The sequence below is a fragment of the Panthera leo genome, chromosome B3 (genome assembly GCF_018350215.1).
Source record: "Panthera leo isolate Ple1 chromosome B3, P.leo_Ple1_pat1.1, whole genome shotgun sequence".
NCBI lineage: Eukaryota > Metazoa > Chordata > Mammalia > Carnivora > Felidae > Panthera > Panthera leo.
The window spans coordinates 90,915,294-90,942,032 of record NC_056684.1 but is presented as its reverse complement, the minus strand read 5'-3'; the positions used below and the strand labels follow the sequence as shown (position 1 = coordinate 90,942,032).

At 33.4% G+C, this 26,739-nt stretch overlaps 1 long non-coding RNA gene across 1 annotated transcript in view; it reads right to left on the bottom strand.

Annotated features, from left to right (window-relative positions):
• Positions 1-5,744: 5,744 nt before the first annotated feature.
• The window catches only part of LOC122221479, a 78,575-nt gene continuing 57,580 nt past the window's right edge, over positions 5,745-26,739 (bottom strand). The window contains exons 2-3 of the long non-coding RNA XR_006203243.1: positions 9,117-9,205; positions 5,745-5,817 (exon numbers count right to left, since the gene is read on the bottom strand). This is a non-coding gene — a long non-coding RNA (uncharacterized LOC122221479). The remainder of the gene's footprint in view (positions 5,818-9,116; positions 9,206-26,739) is intronic.

Sequence of the window (26,739 nt, the reverse complement as noted above, 5' to 3'; positions counted from 1 at the left end):
TCATTTAATCAGGTGGAACAGACCACTTTTAAGGAATAAAGGATAGCTGTACTTAGGGAGCCAGTACCTACTGAAGAAAACTGGCTGGTACATGGGTTACAGGGTTCCACCTTGATTAGTAAGGAAGGTCAGGTATTGGTAGTTCAAGAACTTTGGAGGGCACCTGGGTGGCTCAGTAGGTTAAGAGTACAACTTCAGCTCTGGTCATGATCTCATGGTTTGTGAGTTTGAGTCCTATGTTGGCTTCTGCTCTGTGTGGAGCTTGCTTGGGATTCTCTCCCTCTCCCTTTTTCTCTGTCCCTCACCCTACTCTCTTTCTGCTCCTCCTCCACTCTCTCTCTCTCTCTCAAAATAAACAAACTTTAAAAAAAAAGAACTTTAAAGATATTGAAAGAGGAATTCACCCAAATTTATAAATATTGAAGGTGAAACCTGGTAGAGTCTCTTAAGTTTGGCTTCCAGCAAATATTAAAGGCTTTTATGAATCCAATTCAACTTTCTTTATGAAATATTTTAGATAGTTTATTAGTCAAATCTGTATCTTGAAGGGTAACTGTTCAATATTATGGGGCTCTAGATTTGCAAAGCAAACTCAAGAAAGAATGTACAAATTGGCACCAATTGCCAATTGGTGATTTAGCATTCCTGTCGCACTTATATATAACTAATCAGAACATAACAGTGGCAGAATTTTGTGTTTTGTTTACTGTATTAAGAGTAATCTTTGTGATCATTATGATCACAGGTAAGACTATTAGGAAAAATAGTAAAACTTTGAAACAGACAAAAATTATTAATATATCCAGGGTTTTCTCCTGAGCTATATATAACTCTGTATGCTCTAGAATAATGCGATGATAATGTACATGATTCTTGCCTATTGTAATGAAAATAGATTTTATACCATGAATTGCAACTGATATTTGCACTGTAAATATTGACAAATTTTACATCTATTTGTAAGTTAATTTCAGCATTTGTTTTGCCTAATTGCCTGAAATATCTTAACAGTTCCTTTATTGACTAATTATATCAAGTTTGACATGTGTTTCTTATTAATACAAAAGGTGTAATTTATTGCTTTTGATACAATAAATATCAAATATATTAATCATGTCATCATTGTTTTAAGAAAAAAAGGAGTGTAACCTATAAAATATACTTATGCATCAGTAGAGAAAGCAAAATAACATGCTCAGATTATACAAAATTAAAAAATAGGTTTCTAGTGAGTACTTAAAAAATTAAGTATTGTTTGGTACAATATTACTCTCAGGAAACACAGAAATTACTTAAAATACTGGAAACTCTAAATTATTCTTTACATAATTGTGCATCTAAATCTAAAGGTGATAATTATTTTTTAAATTAAAAATAATTATGCATATTAAGACTTTAATAACAATAATCTACTATAAGATTATAGCTATAATTAACAAATACTAGAAGAGGGATAATAAAAATATATTGTGATCTATAGAGACTCAAGTGACACTATGGATTTTGACAATAAAAGTGAAGTAATATGTTAATAGTCTTAAAGAGAATATTAGGTTGATCAGAAATTTGTATGTATACATCCCTATAATACTGCATAATACCAGATAAATAAAACATCATCTATGTAATTAAATACAGAAAATTTGGGATAAGTAAAACAAAAAGTAAAAACAAAAAGCATTGAATAAAAACGTGGCATATGGTCAAGTTGGAATTCATAATTAATGAGTAAAGGCTTTATATTTCAATAATGTCTGAGTTGCCATTTATTTTTTATTTGTAGACAAAGTATACCAAATTATCTTATTATGATCAATTGTGTTTTATCATTCTGAAAAATAAGGATACAACTTACTTATATCACTGTGGGCCTTTCCACTAAGATACATAGATGCTGATAAAATAAAAAAAGAAATGTAGACCAGCCTTGAAAATTACCTGAGCAGACAAAATCAATTAAGTCACACAAACAAAGCTTAATTAAGTTTATTTTGCCAAACTAACTTCACCTGTGTTATTTCTTGCCTTTGCAAGAATCACAAGCAAATTAAACCTTTTCCCAAGATTGGTATGAGATAACCACTAAGTCCCTGTCATTTAAGCAAATTCTAATATTATAACCAATCACTGTCAAGATTAAACACACAACTTTCTCACTAGATAAGCTGCTTTATAACAATATGCCCCTGAGCCTCATTCCGATTTGGTTTGAGTGCCCCCAGCTAGGAAACTGTCGTTTTGGTGTGTGCATAATAAAGTTTTAATAATTGCTTCTTTGGTGATTCATTGATTTTACTTCTGTTATTTCTGAAATTTTAACATGCTAAAAGTTTTATGTATACTAATGCAAATTAGCTAAAACAAACAGTACACTGTGGAAAAAGTTAAAACTTGTTAGAGATGAAGGATGGGAAATAAGAGGGTATTTTTTAAGATAAAAGCTTGTGTGTTTCACTCATTTTTTGATATTCATGCCTTTTTTTTTTCATAAAAGTGCCAGACACTGTTTTTTGCTTTTAATGGATTTAATTTATATACACTATCTTGGTTATTTTTGTTCTGAGTGGAATATCCATTAAACTAAATGGTATTTATATTAACACTTTAATTTCCACTAGTTTAGCTTCTAGGCAAAAGGCACAATAAATTCATCATCTTAAAAGAAAAGTAATATTTACAGCACTAACTAAAGATTTTGGAAAAAGAGTAAATGTGGTCTCCACTTTGCACTACTTTGGAGAGCAATTTATTGTTGTTTTTTGTCACCCCCTTGGAAGCTGAGCTTTGTGCTGTCACTCTAGAAGGCAAATCTGGATAGCTACCATAACCTGATTCCAAAATGATTTGTTAAACATTTAAGCTTAAAGCACCAAACCACACACAAATTGAAAAATGTGAAAGAATATACACTTTCATAAATTTGAAGGCAAATAAATGGATGGAAAAACGTTGGAATACATGATGAAAAGTTGCAATTGTCAGTCAAGATACAATTAAAAAGAAAGAGAAATTAAGAAATAATTCCATTTAAAATTGCACCGAAAATAATAAAATACATAGGGATTAACTTAACCAAAGGGGTGAAAGTTCTGTACTCTAAAAACTCTGACATATTGATAAAAGAAATTAAAGATGACACAAATAGAAAGACATTCCTTGCTTATGGAATGGAAGAACAAATATATATATTTTTAATTTCTATACTGCCCAAAGCAGTCTACAGATTTACAGCAATCCCTATCAAAATATCAACAGTGTTTTTCATAGAACTAGAATAAATGTATATGGAACCACAAAAGACCCCAAACAGCCAAAGCAATCTTGAAAAAAAACAAAACTGGAGGTATCACAATCCCAGACTTCAAGATATACAATGCTATAATAATCAACACTGTCTACTATTGGCACAGAAATAAATACACAAATCAATGAAACAGGACAGAAAACCCAGAGGAAAAAAACCCCACAATTATATGGTCAATTAATATTCAACAAAAAAGGCAAAAATATGCAATGGGAAAAAGTCTCTTCAACAAAAAGTGTTGGGAAAGTTGGAAAGCTACATGCAAACGAATAAAACTAGACCACGTTCTTGTACTATGTACAAAAGTAAACTAAATGTGGATTAAAGACCTAAATGTTAGATCTGAAACCATAAAAATCCTGAAGGAGAATACAGGCAGTAACAACTTCTACTTTAACATTAGCCATAGCAACCTCTTTCTAGATATGTCTCCTGAGGCAAGGGAACCAAAAGCAAAAATAAACTATTGGGACTACACCAAAATAAAAAGCTTTTGCACAGCAAAGGAAACAACCAGCAAAATACAGACTACGTGCTGAATGTTTGCAAAGGACATATCTGATAAAAGGCTAGTATCCAAAATATATAAAGAACTGATACAACTCAACACCAAAAAAGCCAAATAACCCAATGAAAATGAGCAGAATACATGAAAAGACATTTCTCCAAAGAAGACAGCTGACAGACATATGAACAGGTACTCAACCACTCGTTATCATGGAAATCCAAATTAAAACCACAATGAGATGTTACCTCACATCCCTCAGAACGGTTAAAATAAAAAAAAGAAAATCACATACACACAAGAAAAGACAAATGTTGGCAAAGATGTGGTGGGAAAAAAAAAAAAACACCTCATTTTACACTCCTGATGGAAATTTGAATTGGTGCAGCCACTGTGGAAAACAGTATGTAGGTTCCTCAAAAATATTAAAAACAGAACTACCACATGGTCCAGTAATTCCACTGCTGAGTATTTATCCAAAGAATACAAAAGCACTCATTCAAAAGATATATGCACTGCTGGTTACTGCAGCATTATTTACAACAGCCAAATTACAGAAGCACTCCAAGGATCCATTGATAGATGAATGATAAATATGTACACACATACATACACACACCATGGAATGTTACTCAGCCACAAAAAATACTGAGATCTTGTCAGTTTCAACAACATGGATAGACCTAGAGAGTATAATGGTAAGGAAATAAGTCATACAGAGAAAGACAAACACAATATGATCTCACTCATATATTGAATTTAACAAGCAAAACAAACGAACAAAGAAAACAAAATGGAAACCAAAAAACAGACTCTTAACTATAGTGAACAAACTGATGGATACCAGAGAGGAGGCGGATGGGGGCATGGATGAAATAGGTGATGGGGACTAAAGAGTACGCTTATCATGATAACTACCGAGTAATGTATAGAATTGTTAAATCAGTATATGTACACCTGAAACTAATATAACATTCTATTTTAATTATACTGGAATTAAATAAAAAGATTAAATAAATAGACAAACAAAACTGACAACAAACAAACCCAGAAGTGCCTATACATAAAGGAATATTTAAATCATTATGACATGTCCACATGATGGAACTGTATTTAGTTCAAAAACAATAATGCAAATATGTATATGTAACAATGGAAATATTTAAATAATGTAATAAAAATATTAGGTTACTAAAACAGTGTGTAATAGTTATAGAAAATATTTTGCTAAGATTTTTCTGAGCACACCCATAGAATTTTAAAAATTAAACAATATTTTCAGCAAGAATGTGAAGAAAGGAAAATAAACTTATTTATTGGATTTCGGTTTTAGAAAGGTATAGGATACCCATCTTTCCAATGATCTCCTCCACTGTCCCATGACAAGATACTCCCAGGGACTAGGCATTTGTCTTCTCAGAAGAAATGTAGGTAATGACAACTAAATGGTCATTAGGCTGTCTCAGTCCTTTCTGTTCTCTTACCCCTCCCTCAAGTCCTGTTTAGTGTGAGGGAAAATTCGATTATTATAGCACTCTTAAAACCTATCAGCTGTGTAGCATAAATTAAGTAACTAACAGTATTATTATTGTCTATCCCTTTCTGTTTTCAAGCAGGTGTGGCCTTTATTTCTTAAAGCAGGACCAAATCTTTAAATCAAGTGTATTGCATTTTATTAAGTGCTTTTATCTGAATACACTCTGGTTATCCTAGTTTTCCTTCTGTCATCCTTTAGAATGTTGAATTATATAAACTGATATTTCTAATATTAAACTATCTGCAAATACCAAAGTAAATCTTTCTTGGTCAATTTCCATTTTTATTTTTTATACTCTAATTGATTCAATTTGTTAATTTGTTAATATTACATTTAATATTTATGATACATAAAAGTGAAAACGACCTCAGTTTTTCTTATACTGATTTTATATAGGTTGGGCATTAAGTTGAAACATCCTTCATCAACTGATTGAATGAGAGTTCTTCATTTTCTTCTTAGATTTTTATACTATGAAAATAGAGAGGAGAGAGGTACTAATTACTTTCTTACTAAGGATGGCAATTTGGCAAATCAAGTGTTTTTCTGAAGTGATCGCAAAGAGTAATACAAAGTTACTTGAATTTCAGCCTGCATGTTAAACCAAAATACAACCAGTTTTTGAAGTAAATATAATCCTTGTAGTTTCTTAAACCCCTCTTTCTCAAGAACAGATGACATATTAACCAAACACACTTTTTCCCTATATTCTAATTCTCTTATAATTTTTGAAAATGTTTACTTTCAATAATACATATTGATATTTACACTAATATTTTTCAAAATGTTTCAACAACAAAACTTGAAAGGTATTTAATTCTCCTATCTACTAATACCCTATGTATTTTGAAAGATATGTACTATACACTTAACAAGAGGAGTAAATGGACATTGTCACAGCTTCACATTATGTATTTTTTGATATCACAAAATGTAATCTATTTAAATGTGTAACATGCTAGTAATCCAAATGATATAAAAATTATCTACATAGTGATTTTAACACAAAAATACAACATACTGGTGCATACGTATGTGTTCTAATTATACATTTCTCTCTTGCCTAAAGAGATTGGTGAAACACTGCATTTTCAGAAAGAGAAAGGGTATTTAAAATTTACAATGCCTATGTGATTTTTATATTTTTGTACCAACATGTATACTTGGAAAGGCAACTCAAATTTTTATAGAATCAAATTAAAAATATTATAGCATATGAACATTTTTTATTTACATATAATTTAACTGAAATTTATGCACAAATGAAGCTGATATGTACTTACTAAAAAAGAAAATCATTGAGGCATTGTAGTAGCAAGAATACCTTGCTATTTATTTGCCCCATAGGTGAAAAATCATTGAAAAAATTACCTAGCAAAAAGCATATACTTTAAATCTCAAACTGTGAGAATTCATTACATTGTATCCTTCACATAAAAAGTATGTGAGGTATTTGACAAAAGCTTTTGAATATATATTGTTAGCTTTTTGTATAAGTTTTGAAAGTAGCTAATTTTTAGTTATTATTTTCTATTTTATGTTGCTTTTTGTCACATACATGTTAAGTATTTAGATTTTAAAGTCAGTTTTATTACAATCAATGTAGACATCATGAATAGGATCACTACTTAATTTTATTCAATTATTCTTAGTCTGATATTCTAAGTTTATGTTGACTAGTTTTGAATTTCTCTAAATTATAATAATCTCTGGTTTTTCTAAAGCATTATTCATTTTACAGTTCTCTAATGACTAATGAATTGAGTGGCTAATTAAGAAGAAAACATTTTTGAAGTGAATCATACTGCTTTGGGGCAGAGTGGGAAATTTCTAGGTGTGTTTTTTCTTTTTTATATAAAGTTTATTATAAATCTTGATTATATTAGCCCTATTATCAATAAAAGGAATTTGGTGATTATTATTTTTCTTTTCTTTAGTATTTGCTTAGGGTAAATATAGAAATATTATAAGTATTCAGGGATTCATTCTCTTACTCAAATTTATTACCTGATGGCCTATATTTTGCCAGAAACTTAATAAGTTTTTTTAATGTTTATTTATTCTTGAGAAAGAGAGACAGAGACAGAGAGTGAGTGGGGGAGGGGCAGAGAGAGAGGGAGACAGAATCCGAAGTAGGCTCCAGGCTCTGAGCTGTCAGCACAGGATCCGAAGGCAGGGCTCAAACTCACAAGCCATCACATCATGACTTGAGCCAAACGAAGTTGGATGCTTAATGGACTGAGCCACTCAGGCGCCCCCTGCCAATAAATATTTTTTAATGTATGCAAAATGGCAAGACACAGCGGTGACAAAACAGGCAAAGGCCCTGTCAAATAAGGGCCCATTAGGGAAAGAAAGATGATAAGAAAAAAACAAATACATAGTAAAATTAGTGGCTGAGTTTTATTGTGTGAATAAAATAAAACAAACTAAAATAGAGCTTGTCTGAGTATTAGTAGGAGGATAGCATTTTATACAGTGCAATATAGTAAGGTCTTTGAGGAAGTGACACATGACCAGCAGTCCTAATCATAAGAAAAAAACAGCTGTGTAACAATCTGAAGGAAGAGTTTTACTGGCAGTCAAAAAAAGAAGTATAACTGTCCTGAGTTTGAATGATGCTGTTGTGTTTCCGACATAGTCAGATTCTTTCAATAAAGTGAAGAAAGATTTGCAGAAAAAATTCACAAAGCAGTTAGGAACTGGATGATGTATGGCTGGGCAAGCGATAGAAAGGATTTGAATATTGTTATAAATCCAGTGGAAAACCATTGAAATGATTCGAGAAGTAAAATAATATAACCAGAATTTTTTTTTAACACAAAGAACAACCTGATTACTAAAGGAGGTATAATCCTCTTTGTCAGATAGAACAATCAAAACAGTAAGGTTATTAAGTAGACCCTAAGAGAAATGAAACTGGTTGGTTAGTCAATAGTGTTAAGAAGAGTGAGAGGTGAACTGATTTGGGATATACTCTCCAGTCAGTATTTGCTAAGGGATTGGCTGATACGGTAAGCAAAATATTTTAAAAAATGAGATCAGAAAAAAGTAATTAGATTTGAGCTATTATAAAGACTGACCAGTAATCAATCTGATCAATCAGAGTGTCATTTTTACTCAAAGGAAATACACTTGATCTTAGACAAAAGGCCGAGAAGCGATCTCCTCAAAGGAAATAAACTTAAGGTAACAGCCCTCCCTCTAGAAGAAGTCCTATTCTTTTGAGAAACTGAAAAGTGCTCAAGTGTGTCTAGAGTGCTAATCAGGAGATAAGAGGAGGATATTCAGAGATTGGTAAAAGCTAGATACAGAAAGTTGTCATTCATATTTATAATATAGAAGTAGCAAGAGCAACAAAAAAATGTTGGCTTAAAATTTTGTTGGCTGAAAATCAGAAAACCTAGAGATGACTGGTGTAGGGGTGGGGGACAAGAAGTTTAAAGATTTGATATATAGATTTTGGAAGTTATGTCCAAGTTCAAATATGTTCCAAGAATTCTCTACTTCAGGGGCACCTGGGTAGCTCAGTTGGTTAAGTGTCTGATTCTTGACTTTGGCTCCAGCCATGATCTCATGGTTCATGAGTTCAAGCCCCATGTCAGGCTCTGTTCTGACAGTGCAGAGCCTGCTTGGGATTCTCTCTCTACTCTCTCTGTTCCTCTCTCTTTCTCTGTTAAAATAAATAAACTTTAAAAATTTCTGTTCAAATTCTCAAAAGGTATGAAAAAACTGAGATTCTGTTAATCATGAGACAACTTATTGTTTACCTTTTATATAGCCAGAATTGTTACAAGTTTTGTTTGTTTTAGTGCAGCATGTTCATCTCTTCATGTAAGGCTTGAGACAATGAAGGAATCTGGTGAGAGTAATACATTATGTTCTTGGTGAGAATGCCTTATGATTTTTTTTCTATTCTTAATTACATCATTATAAATTATTAGAACAGAAAAACTTTAGATAACATCTAATGCAAACCACTAATTTTATAGATGAAAAATAAGGTTTGGAGAATTCACGGGAATTTACTTTACTTAGTGACAATGAGATATTGAATTTAGAATTAAACACCTGAATCCTAGCTAGTGATTGTTCCTGAAGGCCCAAAAGTTTAGTGGTACTCTCATCTCGATTTTAAATAAATAGTAAAAGGATGTAATAGTCATATTCTTTCAAACAAGACTTTTTAGCTTATAAACAAATGACATACATGTATTCCTAAGTACACACATACTACTTCATGTAAGAATAATGATCCTATTTTGAAGGAATTGTGTTGGAATTTGTTGAATAATGTTAATTATTCAATCACGTAATTAAATCAAAACACTTGACACATGCACCCCGATATTTATAGCAGTGCTATTAACAATAGCCAAATTATGGAAAGAGCCAAAATATCCATCCACTGAAGAATGGATAAAGAAGAAGTTGTATGTATATACAATAGAATAGTACTCACCCATCAAAAAGAATGAAATCTTGCCATTTGCAATGATGTGAATGAAGCTAGAGTATTACACTAACGAAATAAGTTAGAGAAAGACAAACACTATATGATTTTACTCATATGTGGAATCTAAGAAACACAGCTGATGAACATAGGGGAAGGGGAGGAAAAATAAGATAAAAACAGAGAGGGAGACAAACCGTAAGAGACACTTAAATACCAAAAACAAAAACAAAACAAAACAAAACAAAACAAAAAACAAAAAACCTGAGGGTTACCGAAGGGGAGGTTGGAGGGATGGGCTAAATGGGTGATGGGCATTAAGGAAGACACTTGTAATAAGTGCTGTGTGTTGTATATAAGTGATGAATCACTAAATTTTACTTCTGAAACTAATATTACACTCTATGTTAACTAACTAGAATTTAAATAAAAACTTTAAACATCAAAAAACAACCCTTTATTGTATTTTAATATCAATACTGATGTACCTTGGATCAAATAAAAATATCTCATGCAAATTGTCAGTGTAAATAACAAAACATATACTTTATAGAGAAATGGCATTGGATTTTTTTCAAATGCATATTAATGGAATAAAAGGGTAACTTTTACATTAGATTCTCTATTTCAATGAGGAATAATGTTCTAAGAAGTATAGCAGTACAGGGACTAGTACAGGGACTAATAGCAGGACCTATGCTAGCATAGGGCCTTTTAGCAAGATAATGGTGAAGACCATATGAGTGTATCCATTCATTTGCATGTCATTTATGCTGATTCTAGTGACATAAAAATACATTAAAGTAAATTTACATTCCTTTTATCTACTGCATTTTGTCTGTACAACTGGTAAAGTTTTAAGGAATTTTATGAACTATGATTTAGCATTTGTGAAGCGAAACATACCTCCTCACATAGAAATTTTGGAGTATAATTTAGTACTATATATCAAAAACTGTAACAATGTTAATGCATTTTGAACTAGATATTCACCTTGTAAGAATTAAATAAAAAATATGTATACACAGAGGTATGGATTCATCAAAACAGTAAGAAGGAATGTCACTTAGTTAACATTAAATCCCAAGCCTTTTCCTAAATTCATTAACATTTCTGATTATCTGATTATATTTTTTGATTAAATAGATAGAATTGACCTCATTTTGTAATATTCTGTATCACATAAGCACTTATCACTATAATGGTTTTCCTTCTCCTGCGACTCAACTAATTAAAAACCCATGGTTGAGAATCTTTTCTGAGGCTGATAGATGAGCACCATAGGATGAATACTATTATACACAAAATCTGTGTGTACATGCAAATGGAATTGATAGAGATTTCTGACTTCAAGATTAAAAACATTAAATTACTCTTAACATAAGTATTGCTAAATTTATTTTTTTAATTTTTTAACATTTATTTATTTTTGAGACACAGAGACAGAACACAAGCAGGGGAGGGGGAGAGAGAGAGGGAGATACAGAATCTGAAGTATGCTCCAGGCTCTAAGCTATCAGCACAGAGTCTGATGAGGAACCGTGAAATCATGACCTGAACCGAAGTCAGACACTTAACCGACTGAGCCACCCAGGCACTGAAAAGTATTGCTAAATTTAAATGATGTAAGAGCTTTTAATCTTGGAGCACATTTGGCTCAAAGAATAGTTCAAGTCCATCATTCCTTATTAACAATATGTCTGCATTTTCACTGTAGAAACTGGTGTTTTGAAGTTCTGCACCATTATTTCATACTATCTATTTTTGTCTTCAAATCTGTTAATAATTATAAAAATGCCCATACTACCACAAATGAACTGTAGACTCAGTGTAATTCCTGTCAAAATTCCAATGGCATTTTTTTCAGAAATAGAAAAAAAAAAGGCCCTAAAATTTGTAGGAAACTACAAAAGATCCTGAATATTCAAAACAATCTTGAAAAGGGAAAACAAATGAAACTGGAGACATCACCCTCCTGATTTCAAGCTACATTAAAAAGCTATAGTAATTAAAATAGTATGGTACTGATATAAAAACAGGCACATAGACTAATGAATCAGAATAGAGAGCCCAGACACTAATTCACACTTATCAATCAACTAATTTTTGACAAAGGCACAAAGACTACACAAGGGGGAAACAATAATTTCTTCACAAAATGATGCTGGGAAAACTGGATATTTACATGTAAAAAAATGAGAGTGGACCTCTATCATACATTAGTCATAAAAAATTAACTTGAAGTGGATCAAACAAATGTAATACTTGAAACTATAAAAATTCTAGAAGAAAACATAGGCGAAATATCCTTGGCAATGATTTCTTGGATAAGACACTGAAAGCACAGCAATGAAAGCTAAAGGAAACAAGAGGCATCTGTTTAAACTAAAGAGCTTCTGGACAACAAAGGAAATATTCCATAAATTGAAAAGGCATCCTACAGAATAAGAGGAAATATTTGAAAACCATATATCTGATAAGGAGTTAATTTCATATAAATATTTATACAACTCAATAGCAAAAAAAAAAAGTAATCTAATTAAAAATGGACAAAAGTCCTGAAAAGACGTTTTTCCAAAGAAAACATACAGATGGCCAGAGGTACATGAAAAGATGTTCGACATCACTAATCATCAAGGAAATGCAATTCAAAATCATCATGAGGTATTACTGCACACCTGTTAGGATGGCTATTATCAAAATTATAAGAGATAATACATGTTGGAGAGGATGTGAGAAAAGATAACCATTATATACTGTTGGTGGGAATGTAAATTAGTATATCCACTGCAGCCATTATATAAAAGAGTATGACTATTCCTCAAGAAATTAAAAATAGAACTATCAAATGATCCAGTAATTATACTCCTGCATATATATCTTAAAGAAATGAATAATTATAATTGTTATGATTATATATATATAATCATATTATATATATAATATATATATATAATCATAACAATTATATATTATATATAATTATATATATATATTATTCAGACATAAAAAAACAAATATTGCCATTTGCAACAAATAGATCAACAGTGAACACAGATGGCATTATTCTAAGTCATATTAGTCAGAGATAGACAAATACTGTATGGTTTCACTTATATATAAAATCTAAAAGAAAAAAATAATTGTAAAATATTTCTATTATTTCCCTCCATTATATAATTGGGGCCCATGATAAAGGAGATGGTATAGAACAAAAGTTATTTTCATTTTATATATTACCATCTTTAAAACAGACTATTGGAAGAAGAGCACCTTCAAATATGGCTAATAATTTCTCATCCCTGTCTGAGCATGCCTCTACTCCCGTCAAAAGGTAGAGTATATATCCTCTTCTTTTAAATAATGACTGGTTTTATTACATACTCTTTCCAATAGAAAATGACAGAAGTTATTTTTCTTAGACTTCTGAGCCTACCTATGTCTTAAGAAAACTTCTGGGTCACATTTCACCCTTGTGGAACCCCAGGCCACTGTGTAAGAATTCTGCCTGCTCTGCTGTGGTGTTCTGGCTAGATCCCAGCATTTCTAGGTACCCCAGAAGGGGCTCTAGAAAGAATAAGGTCATCTTAAATGTTCCAGCTCCAGTCAATCTCTCAGCTAAATTTAGCCACATAAATAACCCCAAATGACACCATGTGGATTGAGCCTAGTTAAGCAGTCAAGGATTAACCATACCTAAGAAAGGCTTTGTCTTTGCCCTGGCTCCTGGAAGGTAACTCTAAACCTTTGAAACCTCCTGCCTGACAATCATACCTTTGTTATCCTGGGGGCCTTTGGTCATGCTAGACAGTCCATGTTAACAACATGATTTGTGATAGAGGCCCAAAGTACGGGCCATGGGGTACTAGGAAGTTTCTGTAAGGGCTGGAGACTAAGGTTATCCATGCAGGTGGTCAGTCATGTTCACACAATCACTTCCCTGTAAAAACTCTAGTCCTAAGGTTCAAGAGAGCTTCCCTGGTTTTCAATGCTCTATGCATATTGTCACACATTGTTGACAGAAAACGAGGCACTATCCGTAAGGCTCCACTGGAAAAGCACAATGGGAAACTAAGTCTGCCTGAAGTCTCCTAGACTCTACATATATGTTACTTCCCTTGGCTGACTTTAATCTCTATCATTTCACTATAATAAACCATAACTGTGAGAATAACATTTTTAATGACCTTGGTGGGTCCTTCTAATGAATTATTGAAGCGAAGGCTTGTCTTGGGTGCCCCTGCAGTTGTATTTAGTATCAGAAGTGAGCATGATCTTGGAGACCCCTGAACTTCCAGTTGATGACAAAAGTGAGAGTAGTCTTGGGGACCCGTGAACCATGCACCAGCCAACCCACAGGGATATGAGTAAGAATAAGTTTAAGTCATTCAGTTTGTTGCAACTTGTTACACATCAATAGATAGCCAAAACACAATTTAAATAAATTCTTTAATTTCCAAGATAACTGAACTAAGATTATTCAAGTAGAAACCAAACATATGCTCATCAGGATAGATCCATTTTTCTTTCTTAGATATGTTAATGTGGCAAATATTGCCTATAATATTTATTGAACTATACATATTTGAAATTCATCATGCTTAGTTTATTTTTATTTTTTTTGTTTTACTTACTTCCTATGTGTAATAGTGTGTGTATATGTGTATGTGTGCCATGCTTGACTTTGCATGTTATTACTTTTTAGCTAATTAAAAGGAGATGAATAAGATATATCTTATAAAGTTTTAAAATGAGCATATATAATAGCTTAAATAAAATTACAGAAATTTAGAAGAAAAATATAAGAAGTAATGTAATTGAATCACTTTATTTTTAGTTGAGAAGGTTAAAAGATGTAAAGTATAAGTGATTTACCTTAGGTCACAACTTCTACCTCACAAAGCCAGAAACCAAATCCAGTTTGCCTGAATATAACGTTTTCTCCACCGTTCCATGTTGCAGGTTAACATAATTTCATAGCAAAATAAAAATATATTTTAAATAACTAATAAAAAAAACCCATAGACATTGTTAAGGTAGGTAGTTAACTACCTCAGAGTTAAATGAGGCACTAAACAAATTGGATATCTGACAACCTGAGATCAATGTTCTACCACAATCCATGCTACTACCACTACTAGAGTGACTTAATTTGCTTTTCCCAGTTATGAAATATGAAAAATGAGTAACTCTTTTGTCTAGCAACTAACATGTTTTGTAAGTATTATCAAATGAGAAAAATCACACGGATTGGGGCGCCTGGGTGGCTCAGTCAGTTGAGCATGGGACTTTGGCTCAGGTCATGATCTCACAGCTCCTGAGTTTGAGTCCTGCATTGGGCTTGCAGCTGTCAGTGAAGAGCCTGCTTTGGATCTGGGTATATTTGTTAGTACAATGTAGCCTACAAAGATTACCATATAAATTTGTAATGAAAACAACAAACCAACATATTTTAAAAATTATGAGTATTTAATAATATCATATTATTCAAAAGAAAATAGTACCTGCTTATAGATACCAGATAGACTGATTTTGGAGACGGAAGAGGAGATCACGATAAGTAACAAAATTTTTAGTAAATATACTGTGTACAATAACTTGAGAAGCATATCAAGTGACTACTTAGTACCTCAGGGAGAGAAGTTTGGGAAAAGTTTGTATGTTATTGAATATTGACTGTTGCTTGCTGTGTTTAGCAAGATATTATAAGAAAGATTATTCGTTCAGGCAAGAATCAGTCTGTTTTCAAGCAGAGATGAAACTAAGTTACATCTATAAATGTAAGACTTTTCAGAGTGTGAGAAGCAAACATCTTCCGGATCTAAACAACAGGAAATATGATGGAAACATTTCTGAGCAAAGAAGCTTCATTATGAGTTCTCTGCAAACAACGGGACTTGGCCTTGAGCAAAGCTCTGATTAAGTATGTTGACTTCCCACACCGGCTATTGTTTCACCTGGTTCAAAATGTTCTATTAAATTAAGAAAAGAGAGAGAGTAATAAATCAAAGACAGAAAGTTGATTTAGTACCTTAAGTTCAGGGGGAAAAAGTGTGTGTTATTAGAAACACATGCAATAGAAAGCAATAATAACAGAAACTTACAATTTTTTAAAAATATTCACTTTAAAATAATTTTAGATTTTTAGGAGAGTTGTAAAGATAGTCAAGACAGTTCATTTATATTTTTCAAGCAGCTTTCCCTAACGTCAACATCTTATATAGCCACTGCACATTTATTAAAGCTAATAATTTCATATTGATACAGAACTATTACTAAACTATAGATTTTATTTTTAATTTAGCTGGTTTTCATTCCACTAATGTCATTTTTTTCTGTTCTAGGATATAATCAGGTTAACAATTTGTCAGTCTTGCTTTGCTTTTCCTGATCTTTATATATTAGAAATATACTGGTCAGGTATTTTTAGAATGTCCCTCATTTGGGGATAGGCTGATATTTTCTCATTAGCCTGGGGCTATGAATTTGAGGGAAAATATCACACAGGTGAATATCTTTCTCTTTGTATCATGCAAGTGGGAACATAATAGCAACATGAATTATCATGGTGATGTGCAACTTCCCTTAGAGTTAAGGGAACTCCCTGCCAATTTTTTTTTTTTTTACTATAAAGTCATTATTTTCTTTCTCATATTCTAATTTATCAGAAGAAAGAGATTGTGTCCACATTACCCTCAGGAAGTAGTGTAAAAAGTTAAGACACATCTCTGAAAAGAAGAATATCAAAGAATTCGTGGACCTATGTTAAACTCATGGTAATTAATATTTTTAGGACATAGTGTGAGGCTATGCAAACACCTTGCTTCTCAAAGTCTCACACATTGATTTTGGAATATGTCAGTGGATCTTGCCTAAGAGCAATGATTACTCAAAGTCCTAATGTTGATTTTCCATTTCCCTCATTATTTCTCTCATCCTTTAGACTTATTCAATAGGAAGATGTGTTCCTTCTTCCCCATTTATTTTACATATATACCATACATACATATTTACCAATTTACATACATATTTACTATACATACAATTTACCAACTTACATACATATTTACCAATATGGATTTATGGATTTGCATATATATTACTCTTTGGGTTATTATACAATACAATAGATACTCATTTGTTCAAACTATGCCAGTTTCTCCATTGGGAGGTCTTTCATTCATCCATCTCCTGTCTTTCTTACATCCTCCTATCCTTTCTTTTATTGCTCTTGTCTTTTTCACCGTCACAAGATGCTCCAGACTTATCTTGTATATATGCTTCCCTAGCCTTAGATTTAGCAATTTCTCCCGGGAGAACTGGTTCCTTTTATTGGAGAACAGTATTTACAATCTAAACTGTGGGCCTTAGCTCTGGAAAACAGGGTGTAGATTCCTCAAAAAAAAAATTAAAAATAGAACTACCCTATGACCCAGCAACAGCACTACTAGGAATTTATCCAAGGGATATAGGAGTGCTGATGCATAGGGGCACATGCACCCCAATGTCTATAGCAGTGTTTTCAGCAATAGCTAAATTATGGAAAGAGCCTAAATGTCTATCAAATGATGAATGGATAAAGAAGATGTGGTTTATATATACAATGGAGTACTACTTGGCAATGAGAAAGAATGAAATATGGTCATTTGCAGCAATGCAGGTGGAACTGGATGATATTATGCTAAGTGAAATAAGTCAGTCAGAGAAAGATAGATACCATATGTTTTCACTCATACGTGGAACTTGAGAAACTTAACAGAAGACCATGGGGGAAGGGAAGGGGAAAAAAAGTTATAAACAGAGAGGGAGGGAGGCAAACCATAAGAGACTCTTAAATACAGAGAACAAACTGAGGGTTGATGGGGGGTGGGGAGAGGGGAAAATGGGTGATAGGCAATGAGGAGGGCACTTGTTGGGATGAGCACTGGGTGTCGTATGTGAGCGATGAATCACGGGAATCTACCCTCCAAGCCAAGAGCACACTGTATTCACTGTATGCTAGCCAATTTGACAATAAACTATATCAAAAAATTAAAAATAAAATAAAATTATTTTTAGAAAAATAAAATATAATTTTGGCCTTAGTATGACCATTGCTACTGGTTGGTCACTACTTTTGATCCCTTCAGTGAAAGCAGTTAAAAAATATACCTATGTATATTGACTCATATATGCACCTATCATGAATAGAATTTATTTGTGTGTATATATACATGTATATATAAATAAATAAATAAATAAATAAATATATACATGCCTGTGTATATGTATGTATTTATATATAAAATGAGTTCATATTGATATTCCAAATATAATTAATTTACATGTTTTTTTCTAGTATTACATCCTTGCTTATTTTTTAAAATTTTTTGATGTTTGTTTCTGAGAGAGGGAGAGAGGGGCAGAGCATGGGCAGGGGAGGGGAAGAGAGGGAGACACAGAATCTGAAGCAGGCTCCAGGCTTTGAGCTGTCAGCACAGAGGCTGTGCAGGGCTCAAACTCACAAACATTGAGATCATGACCTGAGCCGAAGTTAGGATGGTTAACCAACTGAGCCACCCAGATGCCCCACCCCTGCTTATTTTATTATAACTGTTTGCTGACTGTGAGAGACTTGATTACCATTTATATAAATACATATACACATACATATTATATACACACACACATATATGTATGTGTGTGTGTGTGTGTGTGTGTGTATTTGTTCAACTTAGCATACACATAAAATAGACTCAGAATTGCTAATTCATTTACCACAGTGGGCAACAGGTTTATTAGCTAGAGTACAGCATTTACTATAGTTCTATTGTAACTTTATATTTAGAATATATTTTTATATGGCTCTCCAAAATTGCTTATACAGCTCTTTTGTTAGTCCTTTTCAGCAAGGTTACATTATGTATTTGTAATATGGTTAGATTCATTTCTACAGTCCATATTCCATAACTTCATCCCCCAATAAACTGGTTGGGGGATTTTATTATATAAATATATATATATTATATATAATAAAAATATTTTTGTTGTATACATATATGGTTTTTGACACATGCAGAATCATATATGCTTGCCACAATGCTATACATACAGCTTTGTCATCCAAAAAATAGACAAGTGCAATCTCTGTCTAGTCAATCCCTCTGCCCTCCCCCATCTCCTGGCAACCTGTTTTCTGTCCCTATAATTTTGTATTTCCCAAAACATCAAATAAATAAAATAATGTAATATGTAGATTTCTGAGTCTGACTTCTTTTACTTAGCAAAATACATGAGTCATTGTAATAGGTAATTTTTAAAATTGTTGAGCAACATTTGATTGTAAGTATATACCTCAGTTTATTTAGCCATTCAGCTGATGAAGTACAACTTGTTTACTTCCAATTCTTAGTGGCTGTGATAAAAGCAGTTCTAAATATTCACATCCACGTTTACGTAAAATAAAGTTTGTAGTGCACTTGTGGAAATACCTAGAAGGATTGTAGGTTGGATGGTAAGTGTAACTTTATAAGAAGTTACCTAAGTTTTCAAAAGTGGCTGTGCCATTTTATAGTCCCCACAGCAGGTGGAGTGACTTGTGCTGGTCTTCTGAGGGATGTGCTTGGAGGGTGCATTTGGGAGGGGCTTGGCATAACAGCTCCATTCTTCACTAGCTGGCCCTGCCTAGCTTACTGGGTTGGGTCATTGTGGCATGCATGAGCATGCACAGGAGAGGTGGAAATGGTTTCACCCAGCTCCCAATTCTGTAGCACAGAAACTTTGTGCTCTCACCAACTTGTGATCAAGAACCCCGCCTTTGTCTCAAGCCTCTGTCGACATCCCATCTCTACCCTGTCTCTGTCCAAGCTGTCCATCTGCCAGGCGACACCTCCCTCGTGAGTTTTATCTCAGATGGAGCTGTGTTTCAAAACATCATGCTTCAGAGACCCCTGTGGCTTTGACCTGTGCGACTCTCTTGTCGTGGGTGGGGGAGTGGTATCTCTGCTGAGAAATGGCCAGGTGCCAGCTTCCCTCAGAAAACGTTCATGTGATTGCACAGCAGTAGGGATATAGAGATTGTGAAACAGGAATGTTCTAGTTACTCCACATTCTAACCTAAACTGACTGTCTGCTTATTTGAATACAGCCCTTCTCCTGAGTGGGAACTGGTATCTCATACTATTATTTCTATTTCCTTAATTATTAATAATATTGAGTATATTTCATGTGTTTATTTGCCACCCATTCATCTTCTTTGGTAAAAGTTCTGCTCAGGTCTTTTGCCCTTTTTAAAGCATTTTAAAACTTTATTTTGAAATAATTACAGATACATGAGAAATTGCAAAGATAGGACAGAGTTCTCATGAGCCTTTTATGCAGTGTTACCAAGGTTATAACTAATATAAATATAGTTCAGTGGTACTTTAAATGTAGTTCAATATCAAAACCAAGGAATTAACATTGGCAAAATGTGGGTATATAATTCTATGTCATTTTATAGAATTTAGAGAGTCATGTAATTCACTACTGCACTTAAGATATGAAACTATCAAGGATCTCTTTCAGGCCATTCATTTATAGCTTTTCATTGTTTCTAGCCCCTGGCACCCACTCATCTATTCCTCATTTCTATAATATTGTCATTTCAAGGTTTACACAAATTGAATTAAACATATGTGACCTTTTGAGATTGGTGTTTTAATTTAGCATAATTCACCTAACGTACCTCTTGGTTGTTACATTTATCAATAACTCAGTCCTTTTAATTGATGACACTGGGATAATTTGTAAATTTTTACCAACTCTTCTCTATCTGTCCTCTGATGTTCAGTTTACATAAAATCTCATGATCAGTTCCCACAAAAACTCTATTTATTATGGTTTATTTTTGTCCTCATGGTATAGATAAAAAATGAATTTTAGAGAAGCTGAAAAAAATAATTGCTGAATTATATTCCATAATATACATATATCACACCTTGCTTAATTTTTTTCTAATGTTTATTTACTTTTGAGAGAGACAGACGGACAGACAGACAACATGAACAGGGGAGAGGCAGAGAGAGAGGTAGACAAGAGTCCAAAGCAGGCTCTAGGCTCTCAGCTGACAGCACAGAGCCCAATGTGGGGCTTGAACACAGCAATTTATTATATGTCATTTGTATACAACCGTGGATTCAATTTTCTCATATTATCTTAAAGACTTTTGGATTTAATTTTAGAATAGACATCCTTCTTTTATTGTCACGGTTTGGTCTGATTTTGATACCAGGTATTACTGGCCTCAAAATGAGTTGAGAAGCTTTTTATTCTCTTCTATATTTTGAAAGAGATGGTGCTAAATTGCTGTTAATTCTTCTCTAAATGTTTGGAAGGCTTTTGTAGTGAAGTTATCTGATATTTGTTTTACAGTAAATTTTTATTTTATTTTTTTTTTAATTTTTTTTTAATGTTTATTTATTTTTGAGACAGAGAGAGACAGAGCATGAATGGGGGAGGGGCAGAGACAGAGGGAGACACAGAATCGGAAGCAGGCTCCAGGCTCTGAGCCATCAGCCCAGAGCCCGACGCGGGGCTCGAACTCACGGACCGCGAGATCGTGACCTGAGCTGAAGTCGGACGCTCAACCAACTGAGCCACCCAGGCTCCCCTACAGTAAATTTTTAATTACAAATTGTATTTAATGGGGTTATAGGACAATTTGGATTATCTATTGAATTTTGATTTAGTTTGCTAGCTTGTAGTTTTGAAGGAATTGACCCATTTCTTCTAAATTGTCGAATTTGTGAGCAAAAAGGTTGTACCTACTATTACCTTATTATCTTTTTAATAACTGCAGTGTCTTCAGTTCTGTAGGAATGATCTTCTGTCAATTCTAATATTCATGATTTATTTCCTTATCTTCATTTTTGTCTTTTTTAGTCTCTTCACCATTTTGTACTTCCAGTTCTCATTTCTGTCTTTATCTTTTTTGGTCATTGGGCCTTATTTAAAATTTTCTCTACACATGGCTAAGTCCTCCTCACCTCCGCTGTCCCCCTCCTCCAAACCCCCGCCTTTGGCTACTCTCTAGAGGGAATCTTTTTTCTTGCAGTTTTCCTTGTTGTTCCCGTTATTATTTTTACCTGATTCTCCTTGCTCTGGTGGTAGGGGTTGGGAAATGGAATATTCTCTGATATTCTGACAAAAAAATCAGTCTTAAGTAGGTACTCTAAGCCTGTTTCCTGTGAGTACAGACTTCATAAGGGATCCTGTCTATATGAGTTTACCATAGCAACTACGGCAAAACACCACCAAATGAGTGGTTTAAAGCACCACAAACTCCACTTATTTCTTATTCTGAAGTTCAGAAATCTGTACCTGCTAACTCATTGGTGTGACTGTATTCTTTGTACAGGACTCAGGGGAAAATCCAGTTCTTCAACTTTTCTATTTCCTAGAGGAATTTCTTGGTTGCTTCTTCCACCTTCAACATTCATCATTCTCACTCCTGGTTCTGTTATCATAGCTCCTTATTCTGACTTTTGTACTTAAAGAATTTAATTAAGTACATATCACAATCATATGGTATGCTGGAATATCTAGAGAAATTGGCCACAAAAATTTATTTAAAAAATGGTGGGTATTTCTGTATTAGTTTCCTGGTGCTACTATTAAAAAATATCACAAATTTAAGGGCTTAAAACAACATAAATTTATAATGTTATAGTTCTGGGGATGATATTTCAAAATGGATCCTGTGGGCTAAAATCAAAGTAGGGGTGCCTGGGTGGCTCAGTCGGTTGAGCGTCCGACTTTGGCTTAGGTCATGATCTCACAGTCTGTGAGTTCGAGCCCCATGTCAGGCTCTGTGCTGACAGCTCAGAGCCTGGAGTCTGCTTCAGATTCTGTGTCTCCCCCTCTCTCTGCCCCTCCCCTGCTCATGCTCTCTCTCTGTCTCAAAAATAAATTAAAACAAATTTTAAAAATTGAAAAAATAAAATCAAAGTATCAAGAGTGTTGTGTTCCTTTCGAATATGACAGGGGAATTCTTTACCTTTTGTAGGTACTAAAGGTCTTCTGCATTCCTTAGCTTGTAGATCCTTCCTCCATCTTCATAGTGCACTATTTTATCCTTTAGTCATGTCATTGAATCTTTGTCTGACTTTGAGTCTCCTACTCTTTTGTTAAAAGGATCTTTGCAATTACACATGGCCTATCCAGAGAGTGCAAGATAATATTCATATTGCAAGATTAATTTAATTACATTGTCAATTACATGATATGCTACCATTTAAGGTAACATATAACAGTGTCTGGGATTAGGATGTGGACAATGTTGAGGCCATTATATAGCCTACTATGGTGCTCTTCCTCCAGATACAATACCAGAACTAACATATATTCATGCTTTTCCATAGGTTATAGCTACTTTCTTTTCCTGTTCCTGTCCTTTCTTGCAGCTGCAGTGAGTTTCCAAAAGTGTCCTCAGGCTATAATTCTATTTCCATTGATTACCTATATTATGTATTTCTTTCTTTTTCTTTTTTCTTTTTTTTTTTAACTTAGGGGAAATATGTAACATAGGTTTGGGCAGAATTTGCTTGTTGTTGTCAGTCCTCTCCCTCAGCTGTAGTAAGGAATCACTTATACTGTCAGGAAGCTATTTTTTTACTTGCTTTTTCCCCCTGGAGATTTAAATTTTAGTTTCATATGGAGGAGTTGTTTTGGATGGAATACTGTCAATAGCTTCTGTTCCCTTTTCGCAACCAATATCATGGTAGGCACTACTCAGAATTCTCCTCACCCTTTGCTATGAGTAGATGGTGAGCTTCCCTGATGGAAAAGGCTAGAAAAGGGTAACAATTCCCCTATACTCATGCCCTGCAGAAGTTTTACACTTTTAGTTTTGTCCTTAGCAATTTTTTAAAAAAAATATCTAGCTAAACCTTCTAAGAGGGTTATATGGTGTTCTACAATGTTTGACCCATGTAGGCAAATGCTTCACTCTGTTTCTCCCTATATGTGCTTGTCTGCCTTTAATTTTCAGTTAGCTTGTTTGCCCCATGACTGAAGTTCTCTAAGGGGTTCAATATTATTCTTTAATGTGACCCTTTTATAGCTTTTTCCCCTGTTTGTTTCAAGAGTTGGAATAATGCTCTCTCAAGGTCTCTATCTCTCTAACTTCAACCCACAATAATATATTTTCACATATTTTTTTTCAAAAACAAATGAGGTGTAAAATAACAACAACAAACAGAATTTTTAAAACAACACATGAGCCTCTCAAATTTGACCCAGAATAAAAGTGGACTGTGAAATCTGTATATTTGTATAGCCCCAGATGTGTAATCCCTGGTGACCATGTTATGTGTAGCTATAAAAGTTCATGTACAAGAAAATTTCATCGAGAAAAAGATTCATGTTATATGACCTTTTCTGATCAAGTGTTCCTTAGTTCTGTCCTTGGTGGATGGGAAATGGGAGGGCAAAGAGTTTAATTTCTTTATTTCAGGATATCCAATTGAATGTATACTTACCAACTTTATAAAGTGACATATAATTGTAAACTGCTATATTTATCTAAGAATTACATAATTTCCAACAACAATACCAACAAAGAAATAGATTCATGTTGAAATCAGGAGTATCCTCCACTATAATGCAAAGACTCTTCATAATTGTTTACCAACATTATTTCACAATTGCTATGCATTTCTCAGTTGAAGAAATTTTTCTTGGAGATTTACTGTCACTGTTATGATCATTGTTTAGAGGTTATATGTGTGTGTGTGTGTACGTGTATATATATGTATATAACCCAGTATAAGGAAATTGTCCCTGAATTTACAGATAAATTCCTGAATATTACTAACAGTTTTGAAAGTCTTGACTGTCTGTTCCAAACTTTCTACTGCACTGGGGCTGAGCTCTACCATGTTGTAGCACTGTGTAGACATTGGAATCTTTGTGGAAAATTCCATAGCAGTTTTCTTCTGTGACTCCTGTGTCACACTCCAAGCATGAAGAGCTCAGGAGTTGGCTTGGACTCAAGGGACATTCCATGCATATATTTGTAATTCCTTTTTGGCGCCCCACTCTGTTACCCACTCTCAAATGCCCTTGTTAACACCAATCTTTGATTTCTGCTTCTTTCTTTCCAAATACTTTTTTTTCCTTAATTGTGCCTAGAATCTATTTCTCTGCTATAAGATTTTGATAATACCTTGCAAGAGTGAGCTAAATTGAATGTGGAGTTAATTTCCTGTGCTTATTTTTCTCATGAAGATTATGTGACATTATGTGGAATGTCTCAAAAGAGTCTTTGTATATAATTCTTTGGCTGTTATATTTGTTTACTATATTGAGCTACTCCATCATAACTGGAAAAGTACATGAATGAATTTTTAAAAGAATTGGACAGCTGCATGCAAAAGAATGAAACTAGACCACTTTCTTAGACCATAGACGAAAGTAAACTCAAAATAGACTAAGACTTAAATGTAAGACCTGAAACCATAGAACTTCTAAATAAAAACAGACATTAAACTCTTGGACATTGTCTAACAATATTTTTATGGATATGTCTCCTCAGGCAAGAAAAAAAAAAGCAAAAGTAAACTAAAAAGACTATACCAAAATAAGAATTTTCCACAGTAAAGAAAACCATCAACAAAATGAAAAGGCACCCTACTAAATGGAAGAAGATACTTGCAACACATACATCCGATAGGGGTTAACATCCAAAATATATAAATAACTCACATAGCTCAACACCAACAAAAAATCAATGCAATTAAAAAATGGGCAAATGACCTAGACAGATATTTTTCCCCAGAAGACAGGCAGATGGCCAATAGGCACATGAAAATATGCTCAACATCATTCATCATCAGGGAAATGCAAATCAAATCCACAATGAGATGTCACTTCACATGTGTCAGAATGGCCATCTCAAAAAGAGAAGAAACATCAAGTGTTGGTGAGGATGTGGAAAAAACAGGAACACTTGTGCACTGTTAATTGGAATGCAAATTGGTACAGCCACTGTGGAAAACATTATGGAGGTTCCTCAAAAAATTAGGTGTAGAAATATCATATGATCTGGTAATTCCAAATCTTGGCATTTACTAGAAGAAAATAAAAATGTTAATTTGAAAAGATAGACATACCTCTACATTTATTGCAGTATTGTTTACAATAGTCAAGATACAGAAGTAATTTAAACATCCATTGATAGATGAATGGAGAAGGAAGATGTGGTGTATATATACAATAGAAAATTACTCAGCCATAATATAATATGCAATTTTGCCATCTGTGACAACATAGATGGATCTAGAGGTTATAATGCTAAGTGAAATAAGTCAGATAGAGAATGATGACACCATATGATTTTACTTGTATGTGGACTCTAAAAAGACAAACAATACAAAACAGAAACAGACTCATAAAAACGGAGAACTGATAGTTGCCAGAAGGGAAGGGCTTAAGGGGATGAGTTATAGGGGATTAAGAGGTATACATTTCCAATTATAAAATAAATAAATAATGGGAATGTGAAGGAGGCATAGAGAATACCGTCAATAATACTGTGATAAGGTTTTATGATGACAGATGATACCCACATATACGATGGTCATTTTGTAATGCTTATCAATGTCAAATTACTGTGTGGTATACCTGAAACTAATTTAATATTATATGTCAACTACACTTTAATTAAAAATGAACAAAAAGAAGAAAGTGTATTTAGACAATACATAATTAATGGATCATTCAACAAATGAGATTATTGTGGCTATTTAAGAAAAAAAAGTGATAGAGGGGTGCTCAGTTGGTTGAGCAACTGACTCTTAGTTTTGACTCAGTTCATGATCTCACAGTTGGTGAGAGTGAGTGAGTGAGAGAGAGTGAGTGAGAGTGAGTTGGTGAGAGTGAGCTGACATCATAGAGCCTGTTTGGGATTCTGTTTCCCTCTC